Consider the following 12,951-nt stretch of genomic DNA (forward strand, 5'->3'; position numbering starts at 1 on the left):
ATAGTTCGAATGGAGCGGTCTACTGCCTGAAGAATCTCTGGAACAGTTCTGAAGCGAATGCCACGAAGTGGTTCCTTCATCTTAGGAATCAAGTCGAAGTCACAAGGGCTTAAGTCCGGGGAGTATGGTACAGCACTTCCCAGCCACAGCTTGCGCTGCATGAGGCCGAGCATTGTCCTGCAAAATAATGGGTGGGTTCTGCAGAAAGTGTCGCCGCTTCTTTCTCAAAGCTGGTCGCAGGTTGTGTTCCAAAAATGAACAGTAATACTGCGCATTGACGGTCTGCTGTCGGGGAACGGTATGCGTTAGGATAACACCATCACAGTCGTACACGAGAATCACCATAACTTTCACATTGCTGGGTTCTAACGAACTTTTGATTTTCGTGGTGACCCGTAATGACGCCATTCATTCAATTGGCGTTTCATTTGTGGCTCGTACGATTTGGCCCATGTGTCATCATGGCCTAAGAAAGCCTCTCCTTCGCGCTCATAGCGCTCCAAGTGGTTACGAGCAGCGTCGTATCATAGCCATTTCTACATTTCCGTCAAATCATGCGGATCCCATCGTGATGCAGTTTTTATCATGCCCAGGCGTTCCTTCAGAATGTGAAGCATCTTCGTATGCGCTAATCCTGTCTCTCGGGCCAGCTCACGAATCGTATGGCGTCGATCACTCTCCAGTAACGTGGAAAGAGCATACACTTCTTCTTCACTGACACTAGGATGACCTGGCCGACGCATGTCTGCCACATTTTGGCGTCCCTCGTTGAACGCTTTTACCCACCTTGCCATTGTTCTGTAAGGCAATGCAGATTCCCCGCAAGCCTCTTGAAGACCTTGATGACACTGTCGTGCAGTACGGCCTCTGGCACATTCAGTCTTTATTTAACTTCGTTGTTCCTGTTTGGAAAAGATCGTGACAACACTACATTAGACCGCCAGCCAACACGAGGCTCTGTTCTTGTCGTCACTGCGCATGCGCTTGATGTTGGAGAGGAGAGTTCATTTACTCTGAGGTAAGGTAAGTATGTAACTAACGTGTGGAAATAAGCGACATTATTTGGTTCCATTGGATGGCGTCTCTACAGCAGTGTTGCCAATATTAAAGTTCCAAACCTCGTACTTACTCTTTCCGTAGACACAATAATTCTTTAAGAGGCATACAAAGGAAGGCTTACGTTAAAGTCATAAAACTTAAAAGGCACGACTTTTTTAGACACATACTGGGTCAGCATCAAGCGTTGGCTAGTGTAAAATGTGATGAACATATGCCCAGTATGGATCCATATTGTGGGTTGTCTATTGTGACAGTCCAAACCTAGTACAGTTCTTCATGGACGCTATGGCCCATTTTAGCCATTTCGGAAGGGTGACTGGTTTATTGGCGAGACCGATTTGTTAGCATGTTATGACTTGTTTTTCGTATCTGGACGGAAACAACTGCCTTGTTTTGTTCACATGCGTGAGGCCGCGCCATAGCTCAAGCGGTTAGTCGCTGGCTTCCTATAGCGGCGGCCCGGTTTCAATCCCGGGTCTGGTCAAGTGGGATTTGTGGTGGACAAAGTGGCGCTGGGGCAGGTTTTCTCCGAGTACTTCGGTTTCCCTTGCCAATCTTCATTCCACCAAATTCTCCATCATCATAATGACCCGGGGCATGTACATCAGACACAGTACATCAATATTCGCTCAATTATGTTATGTCCCAAGAAAGAAGTCAATTCTGTATTTCAGCATCCCGTTGCAATTGTTCACATTGGCGTCCATTTGTATATATCCGTCTAAATTGCAACACTTGTTTTACACTTCAATAAATTCTTTAACACTTAACACTACATGTTTCGGCCTCAAAGGGCCATCTTCAGGTGTTTTATTACAGATATTCAATCAAGACCTTGTTAAAACTGCTACACTGTTTCGCTGTTCCAATTCATTTTAAAAACCACACACTGCAGTCCTCCCTCAATTAAAACGAGATAAAATTCTTTTATAATTTGTTGTTTCACTTCATTCAGGGTGTCGTCACTTCCGTAAAATATATTAAAATATTTTCCCCGACAGCTTGTTCCTCACGTCAGTTATTTGCGCCTGGTTTTCATTTCCTCCTCAACGTGTGCCCTTTGATCCCGAAATATGTAGTGTTAAGTATTAAAGAATATATTGAAGTGTAAAACAAGTGTTGCAATTTAGAGGGATATAGACAAATGGACGCTAAAGAAGTCAATATTGAAGTAGGAGCAATTTGTTCTAAATTTATTTGCTCGCTATTCATTAGCAGTTGACCACAAAGAAGCTTACTTGAAGAATGAGGGTTAGTCACGTAAAGGCATGGCAGGATCCCGTAAGGTCATCGGAGAATGAGCTCCTAGATAAAAGCTTCCACCAAATTTGTAGCAGATCACGGGCCCTTACTTTGTGAAACATCAGCATTCAGATATCAGACGAGATATCACTCCCGGTATATAGGCTGAAATAACATGAAGGTCATTAATATTTCTGTATTGAAAACCATGCTTAAAGGTCAGAGGCGACGTCATCCCTTTGTATAAGCACCAGATCAATCGGTTTAGCGATTAGGCAAGAGGCTGGACGATCCGAGGGATCGGGGCTCTCTTCCCGGCAGAGGCAAGAAAATTGTTCTTCCTTACAGAGTTCAGATAGGGTCTTGGGTTCACCCAGCCTTCTAGCAAATGGGTACTTTGGGGGGTTTCCCGTGTTCTACGGAACTTACCACTCACCTCCATTTAGTGTCGAGTTTAAGAGTGAGGTCAGCTGTACACGTACATACACTCCCCTATACGAGGGTAAGTCAATAAGTAAGTTACAAATGGATATAGAACTTAAACAGATAAGAGTACTGATTAGAAAAATGCTTTTATTTCTCAACATAATCCCCCTGTACATTAAGGCACTTGTCCCATCGTTTCACAAGCCCCTGAAAACCAGAGGCATAAAATTCTTTGGGCCGCTGTTGGAAACAGGCGGTGACTTCCCTTTCTACAGCGTCACTTTCCTGGAGGATGGTGTCACCTTAAACATTTTTGGCAGGCGACGCAGGATGTCTCCACTGCATTGACGCACGCTTTGTCTCGGGCTGGTAATGGTGAACCCAAGACTCATCACCTGTGACAATTCGGGCTAGCATATCGTGTCCTTCATCGTGGTAGCGATTGAGGTGCTGTAATGCCAGACCCATTCTTTGCATTTTGTGTTGTGGGGTCAGCATGCGCGGCACCCATCGTGCACAGACTTTGTGAAAACCTAACCTGTCATGCATTATGAGGTAGGCCACGCCGTGTGAACACGCCTGGTTCCGATAGCGGTCCAAAGAATTTTATGCTGCTGGTTTTCAGGGGCTTGTGAAATGATGGGACAAGTGCCTTAATGTACAGGGAGATTATGTTGAGAAATAAAAGCATTTTTCAAATCAGTTCTCTTAGTTGTTTAAGTTCTATATCCATCTGTAACTTACTTATTGACTTACCTGCGTATATTGGCCGCATGGTATTTAATTAAGCAGCAGCAGTAGATATCTTCACGCTCCGGCCATCTCTACACTTAACAGTTCCATCGCATATTTCCGCAAGAAGCTTCTCCTTATTCCTCAGTTAAATGAAGAAATAAAATTTCTTTCTTACTGCGGAACCTTCCATTCGGTCCGTATCAGCGATACACGCCGCTCTCCCGTTGCTGCCTGATAGGGGGCTTAAACCTCTATGATCTCGCATCGGATACGGCAGCTAGACATTAATACCAAGTCGCACTGGCCAGGAAGGAGTTAGTATTGTGACATGTGGGCCCTTTCTATAACATTAGAGGAACGTCCGTAATCATTCTCGCTGCAACGAATACAGTCAACAATAGAAGAACTGCCGTTTCTATGCGACGGCCGGTAAACACCTTCCCCCTTAACAACGTGACAACAATAGGGAATCCATTGTTATAAGATACACACCAGTTACTAAGTTACTCAACTATGATGAATAGAAAAGGTTTTCTATGACGTCTGTGCCGCGGTTGTATAACGAGAAGTTGTTACAGAGAGCGCCCGTGTGGAGGCAAGGTCGAATACCTCCACCATGACCCTGCGAGTCGTAAGAGGCGACGAAAAGGGAAGTCTCAAATCTGAGAAAGTAAAATATGGTCTCGAGTCCCAAGGGACTCAGACCCTAGAAAGACTGCACTGGCAAGGGCCAGCAGCATATACAAAAGGCAGACCCGTCCTCTCGTCAGACAGGGCGCCCCACAGAAACAAGACCGTAAGTGCCAAACACTAATAAATATCTGGTCATGAGCCCCAACAGGGGCTCTACACCAAGACTTATTGACTGGCAGACCGTCAGTCGCAATGTGACTTGAACTTGGTTACAGAATCTACGCCGAGTTGCTGGAATGCACCCCAGTAGAAGGAGAGGAAACTCGCCCGGCGCCATACCGAGGCTGCAGCAATGCGAAAGGAGAATTGTTGCAAAGGAGAGCATAGCGAGCTCCAAAGGGAGCTGGGAGGACGTTCTTCTCTAAGTTCACCTCACCAGAGCAATCCTACGCAGCTGCACTGTATCAAGACAATCAACACCAGCACCACCAGACATGATCTGCACTGTAAAGCCTGTACTGAGAGAGGACTTGTGTGTAAAGCAAACGGAAGAGTTTTCGATAACATGTTATATGTGCGAAATATACACTTGACGAATTGTCAAGCGTATTCATAAGAGACAGACCCATCTTCTCGTCAGAGAGGATGTTACATAAGGACTATTAACGCAAGAGTTCGGTTGGGGAAAAAAATCTCTGGTCGTGAGCCTCAAGGGGCTGACGCCAAGACGAACTGAGTGGCGGTAAACTGCCACTCGTAAAGTGACTCTGACTCTGACTCAAGCTTACGTACATTGAATGGGCAGAATATCCCCTTTGTCAATCATGTAAAATACCTGGGCGTAATCTTCGATAAGACGATCACGTGGAGACTTCACAAAGAAATGACTGAAGCCGAGGCCTTCATAACATTTATTAGAATCTACTCCTCTTTCAAAAGTGATTATTTAAACGCAAACATTAAACTAGCCCTATATAAGGCACTGATCAGATCAGTAATGACTTACGCTTGTCCCGCCTGGGAATTAACGGCAGACACCTACCTCCTAAAATTGCAGCGCATGCAAAATAAGGTTTTGCGCATCACTGGAAATTTTCCAATGTGCACACCAGTCCGCGACTTGCACACAGCTTTCAACTTTCCGTATGTATACGATTATAGAACAAAATTGTGCAGACGACAAGCAGAAGTCATACAAAATCATGATAATGAACATGTTCGCGGTATAGGACAAGGTGAAGCCAGACACAGAAAATATAAGAGGCTTAAACTTGGCAGTGGTCAATCTTATGACCTTCAAATGACTAAGTTTCCGTTCTAGCATAAGATCTGTAAGTTAGGCATGCTCTGCTCTGTAAAGCCTGTACTGACAGAGGGCTTCTGTGTAAAGCGAAAGGAAGAGTTTTGATAACATGCTCTATGTGCGAAATGTACATTTGACGAAAGGTCAAGTGTATTCATAAGAGACAGACCCATCTTCTCGTCAGAGAGGATGTTACATAAGGACTATTAACGCAAGAGTTCAGTTGGGGAAAAAAATCTCTGGTCGTGAGCCTCAAGGGGCTGACGCCAAGACGAACTGAGTGGCGGTAAACTGCCACTCGTAAAGTGACTCTGACTCTGACTCAAGCTTACGTACATTGAATGGGCAGAATATCCCCTTTGTCAATCATGTAAAATACCTGGGCGTAATCTTCGATAAGACGATCACGTGGAGACTTCACAAAGAAATGACTGAAGCCGAGGCCTTCATAACATTTATTAGAATCTACTCCTCTTTCAAAAGTGATTATTTAAACGCAAACATTAAACTAGCCCTATATAAGGCACTGATCAGATCAGTAATGACTTACGCTTGTCCCGCCTGGGAATTAACGGCAGACACCTACCTCCTAAAATTGCAGCGCATGCAAAACAAAGTCTTGCGTATCACTGGAAATTTTCCAAAATGCACACCAGTCCGCGACTTGCATACAGCTTTCAACTTTCCGTATGTATACGATTATAGAACAAAATTGTGCAGACGACAAGCAGAAGTCATACAAAATCATGATAATGAACATGTTCGCGGTATAGGACAAGGTGAAGCCAGACACAGAAAATATAAGAGGCTTAAACTTGGCAGTGGTCAATCTTATGACCTTCAAATGACTAAGTTTCCGTTCTAGCATAAGATCTGTAAGTTAGGCATGCTCTGCTCTGTAAAGCCTGTACTGACAGAGGGCTTCTGTGTAAAGCGAAAGGAAGAGTTTTGATAACATGCTCTATGTGCGAAATGTACATTTGACGAAAGGTCAAGTGTATTCATAAGAGACAGACCCATCTTCTCGTCAGAGAGGATGTTACATAAGGACTATTAACGCAAGAGTTCGGTTGGGGAAAAAAATCTCTGGTCGTGAGCCTCAAGGGGCTGACGCCAAGACGAACTGAGTGGCGGTAAACTGCCACTCGTAAAGTGACTCTGACTCTGACTCAAGCTTACGTACATTGAATGGGCAGAATATCCCCTTTGTCAATCATGTAAAATACCTGGGCGTAATCTTCGATAAGACGATCACGTGGAGACTTCACAAAGAAATGACTGAAGCCGAGGCCTTCATAACATTTATTAGAATCTACTCCTCTTTCAAAAGTGATTATTTAAACGCAAACATTAAACTAGCCCTATATAAGGCACTGATCAGATCAGTAATGACTTACGCTTGTCCCGCCTGGGAATTAACGGCAGACACCTACCTCCTAAAATTGCAGCGCATGCAAAATAAGGTTTTGCGCATCACTGGAAATTTTCCAATGTGCACACCAGTCCGCGACTTGCACACAGCTTTCAACTTTCCGTATGTATACGATTATAGAACAAAATTGTGCAGACGACAAGCAGAAGTCATACAAAATCATGATAATGAACATGTTCGCGGTATAGGACAAGGTGAAGCCAGACACAGAAAATATAAGAGGCTTAAACTTGGCAGTGGTCAATCTTATGACCTTCAAATGACTAAGTTTCCGTTCTAGCATAAGATCTGTAAATTAGGCATGCTCTGCTCTGTAAAGCCTGTGCTGACAGAGGGCTTCTGTGTAAAGCGAAAGGAAGAGTTTTGATAACATGTTATGTGCGAAATATACACTTGACGAAAGGTCGAATGTATTCATAAGAGACAAACACATCTTCTCGTCAGAGAGGATGTTACATAAGGACTATTAACGCAAGAGTTCAGTTGGGGAAAAAATCTCTGGTCTTGGGTCTCAAGGGGTCTGACGCCAAGACGAACTGATTGGCAGTAAACTGCCACTCGTAAAGTGACTCTGACTCTCTCTCTTTCAAGCATACGACCGTTCACAAATGACTAAGCTACCGTTGTAGCATAAGATACGTAAGTTAGGCATGATCTGTTCTGTAAACCCGTGTGGAGGCGGGGTCGAATACCTCCACCGTGACCCTGCGAATCGTAAGAGGCGACGAAAAAGGAAGTCTCAATTCTGAAACAGTAAAATATGGTCGCCAGTCCCAAGGGACTTAGACCCGAGAAAGTCTGGGCAGGCCAGGGCTAACAGCATATCGAAAGACAGACCCGTCCTCTCGTCAGAGAGGGTGCCCCACAAAAACAAGACCGTAACTCTCAAACAGTAAAAAATATCTGGTCATAAGCCAAAGATGGGTACGACACCGAGACTTACTGACTGACTGACCGTCAGTCTCAATGTGACTTGGACTCCAATCTGTTCTGTAAAGCCTGTACTGACAGAGGACTTTTGTGTAATGCAAAAGTAAGTATTTTCAAGAACACATTATATGTGCGAAATATACACTTGACGAAAAGCCAAGCGTATTCATAAGAGACAAACCCATCTTCTCGTCAGAGAGGATGTTACATAAGGACTATTACCGCAAGTGTTCAGTTTGCAAATATCTCTGTTGGTGGGCCTCAAGGGGCCTGGCACCAAGATGAAATGATTGACGGCAAACCGCCAGTCGTAAAGTAACTGTGACTCTGACTTTACGACTGGAGCGAATTGAAACTAGCAGTTGACAGAATTAGACTGGAGAGTTGAAGTCAATCACAGTAAGTTCGTAGTTGAGGAAGAATTAGCAGTCGGTCTGTGAGGACTTAACTTCTGATTTGAAGACTTTATGTGTATTGCAGTGCAGTGATATCTGGAGTTTGACAGTTATAGTTCCTGTGTTAAAATCCGTTGCCAGGAAAGTGATAGGGAAAATCTTGCAGAGGAATAGCCATTGGTTAGATCTGTTACCTAGCAACGACTAGATAAAGCAGATTTAGAAGATTTTATTTATGTATTATAAATACGACAATCTTGAAAGTAATAATAATTAATTGTAGTTACGGCTGGTGAATATATAATAAATCAATTCACCAGTTCACACTCGAGTCTACAATCACTAATATACTTGACAATATTTAAACTTTTATGTTGGAAACCATAAATGAATTTGATATTTTCAAGATTGGATTGGGTAAATATGTTGCAGAGGCCTTTCTCTATATGAACCCTTGTCCGTTGCGGCCTGCTCTATGGCTGATTCAGTTTCATAGCTATTAAGTGGTGTAGGGGAGGAGTGGGAACCGCTATTTCTCCTGGATTGAAGCTCCTCCACATCATAACGTGTTTCGTGGGCTCAATGACAGCTTGAGTTTCTCTTTCACGAAGTTTGAATACTTTCAGACATAATTTAACAACAAGACTTAATGCATAAAGTAATAAGTATGCTACACTTACTAATGGTGGTGGGAAACAGCCATAATCTATCATAGTAAGACACTTTTATTTTTAACTAAAACAAAACACAAAACTGTTTAATTTCATTCGGTTATCATTACAACGTTATAATATTGACCGTTTTTGCAAAGTTGAGGAATTAGCAGAGAGCTGTTTGTCTTTTCCTCAATGCAAAATTGAATACAGCTATATTTCAATGTAACATCAATATATCACACTTTGATACAACTGTACAAACTTGTCCTTTGTTTCCTCGTTCATTTAACTCGTCCGTCTTGTTACAACTGCGATATGATTTTTGTCTCATCCGTGGTCTCTGATGGAAGTGCAAGACAATGGGAAGCCGTGAGAATGACGGCAATCACAGAAACACTCAATACCATTCCCAGTTGCTGCGACGTTGCAGATTTAAACGACCCTCTGTTCGAAGTTGTATGGGACATCATGAGCGTTTTCTGATTTTATAAAATCGACAATTTCGGGATTGCTGCAAAAATGATTTAGATTTATGAATTTTACTTACCTCCATATAGTAAAGGACTTAAATCAGTGCATTTTTATCTCCATTCTCTTATGCGTCTCCACAATATGGCGCTTCAGCACAGGGACATCTTTACGTTACTTTGCTTATCATCAATAAAATTCTTCCATTGATTGAACAATTTATTGTACCTCGAGCTCTGTGGCTGTCTTCATGTAATTATAATACGTAATATAATGAGGCCATATAAAGACGCTACTTGGATCAATCCAATCTCCATGAACACCCAGTTCTCTTTCATTTCTTCCTCTAGCGTATTTCGACATATTCCCCCCCAGTCACCTAACCTCACTCTCCACAAGGTGTTATTACTAACAGCTTTCACTAGTGACGTATGTCAGAAGGGTAGGAGGGGATACGGTAGTAAGTAGGAAGCCCTGAACGCCGCCGCCCCAAGCGCCCTTGGGACTTGTTTCCGTGGCCTCAGTGTAATTATGTTGACATTTGATTACTCCCGCTTTACAACGATCCTCACCTATCCTCATCCAATTAAGAACGTCATTTAATAATTGAACGAATTATCTGTGCACATGGCGACTACTGGGAGAAAATGTTCTATTTCGGACTGGTAGATCTTTCTGGTTCTTCGTTACATGAATTCATTCTGAAATTAACTTCTGCATACAAATTGTAACACATTTATATCCCACTCGCGTCCGTCTTGTCTTTCCTTTGCTACTAGCACTGATGATGTTGCTCGAGTGGTCTGCCGAACTTATTCTTTAACAAGAGGTTCCTCTTTGAGTACTTAGAGCCCAACTTTAATTCCAACATTGAAACAATACAAAATACAAGTTAAGAATCTATTCTACATAAACATTTCATTTGAAAATGAAAATTGTCGACGACAAAGAGACTACTGTTTCCAGATCCACCTACCGGCAGAATTCGAATGCTCACAAACAGCTCGTGGACACACATAACCTCAATCAGCAATATCCCAATTTTATTTGTATAGGCACATCTCAAAGGCACAATTATTGCAATATCATTACGAATTAGAAAGGTTACAGATGAGTGTGTAGGTCTCGATTTCAAAGACTAATAAAGCATATTGTGTATGTGACGTCACTCATTAGTATGCCCCTCTTTGGAAGTTGATAGTTACAGGTTTTCCGGTGATACTGAAAGTTAAAGTCTCGCCATGCAAGTACGGAGATTTTGTTCTGATATTTATCATAGCTGCTATCTTCCACACTCATCCAGAATTACCATTCATATTCCAACATCAGTCCAAAATAAGAGAAAAACAGAGAAATATACATTTTAACTCCACTGTAGATTTAGTTCCCAAAGCGATGTTTCGCGCTATTTCATTTCACAATACAACTTAGTTCGTTATTTCATTCATTAATTTAAGTATAGGAAACTCAGTTAGGAGGGAAGTATTGTAGAATATTCTGACAGAGTTTAGGATACCCATGAAACTAGTTAAGCTGATTAAAATGTGCTTAAATGAAACGTGAAGTAAAGTCCGTGTAGGTAAATATTTGTCTGCTAAATTTCCTATCCAGAATGGTCTAAAACGGGGAGCTGCTTTATCGCCACTTCTTTTCAACTTTTCTTTAGAATATGCCATTAGGAAGGTGCAGGGAAACCAGGTGGGATTGAAATTAAACGGGATACATCAGTTGTTGGCCTATGCCGATGACGTGAATCTACTGGGTGATAATGTAAATACCATAAAGAAAAACATACAAACTTTAATTGACGCTAGTAAAGAGGTTGGTCTAGAAGCAAACACAGAGAAAACTAAGTATATGTTGCTGTCTCGTCACCAAAATGCAGGGCAAAATCATGACATAAAGATAGGAAACGGATGTTTTGAAAATGTGGCACAGTTCAGATATTTGGGAACAACGATAACAGATCGAACCCTGATTCAGGAGGAAATTAAGAGCAGATTGAACTAGGGTATTGCTTGCTACCATTCAGTCTAGAAAGTTTTGTCTTCTCGTCCGCTGTCCAAAAACATAAAAACTAGAATATACAAAACTATAATTTTGCCTGTTGTTCTGTATGGGTGTGAAACTTGGTCTCTCACATTAAGGGAGGAAGATAGACTGAGGGTGTTGAGAATATTTGAACCGAAGGGAGATGAAGTCTCTCCAACAGGAGGTTGGAGAAAACTGCATGATGAGGGGCTTCATAACCTGTACTCTTCTCCAAGTATAATTACAATGATTAAGTCAAGGAGGATGAGGTGGGCAGAGCATGTAGCACGAATGGGGGAGACGAGGAATGCCTATAGGATATTGGTAGGAAAGCCAGAAGGAAAGAGACCACTGGGAAGACAAGGCGTCGGTGGGTGGGCAAGTGGATCTTAGAGAGATGGGATGGGATGGTATGGATTGAATTGATCTGGCTCAGGCTAGTGAGCAGTGGAGGCTCTTGTGAACACGCTAATGACCCTTCGGGCTCCACAAAATGCTGGGAAATTCTTGAGTAGCTGCAGAATTGGCGGATCCTCTAGAAGGGCTCAGCTCCCTGAGTAAGTAAGTAAGTAAGCCCTGCCTAATCCGGTTACAGTTAATTTTGATGTCGGATGTCCTGGGTCGGGATATGAAAAATGAAATATTCTGTTGAAAGTCGAGTACATACATGGGATTTAGGAGCAAGAGGGATTAGAGGAAGTGGACTTTCAGACTGTGTTGAGGGCAGCTGGAGAGGCTGAAACCATGTAAGAAAATATCAAAGATGGATTCGAGCTGGATGAAGGAGACCCTGGATTCCAGGTTCTTACCTTTTTACAGTTTTTAAATAAATGCTCTAAGACAGATATTTTTATTAATATTCATCAGCGCTGCCTATATTATTAAATTTTCCATTTATTTGCTTTCTAAATTTGTTTTGTCTTTTAGGGTCTTCTTTGCTTATTTAATCCGGATTATCGCTTACTTTGCATAACTTATCCCCAATTTTTCGGGATTATCGAGGGTTTACTATATCATAATTAAGAAAATTTAATGAAAAACCAAAAGAACGTTTTCAAATTTAATTATTATATTCAAGAGGCGGATGATAATCACTCTAGTAAATTAACTTAAAATGTAAATACATTCAAAATAAGATTCTGAAAGGCACCTTTGAAGCATACTTGCACAATGATATTTAATAGACAGCACCGATATATTCATAAACAAGAGAAAGTTAAGTGATAAATCATAGCTTCATATTACGTGTATGTCAGCGACTAATGTACTCTTATGTGTTTAATATTTTTTATTAGATTAGTTAGTTAGTTAGTTATTGGAGAGGGTGGGGTTACCCCATGCACTTAGACCTGTATTGGTCCATTGTGCTTCCCTCTATGATTTCTCCCAGTCTCCATATCCTACCGGTACTGGTGCTTACCATCAGTCCCGCCCAGCCAGCGAGACCGGCTCTACTAGCTGAGAGGTATCTATAATGCCTCCCCCATCTACCAGAGGTATTAGAGACTGCTGTTGGGCGGGAAACCTCCTTTGGAGATATGAGGTTCTTTTACGTGCCGTAAAGTTACGACACGGGACCCACGGCTTAAAGTCCCTCACGGAGGATTTGTTCCCTGAATTTTTCCGCCCTTAAAAATTCGA

Source organism: Cryptotermes secundus, unplaced genomic scaffold, assembly GCF_002891405.2.
Source record: "Cryptotermes secundus unplaced genomic scaffold, Csec_1.0 scaffold792, whole genome shotgun sequence".
Lineage (NCBI taxonomy): Eukaryota > Metazoa > Arthropoda > Insecta > Blattodea > Kalotermitidae > Cryptotermes > Cryptotermes secundus.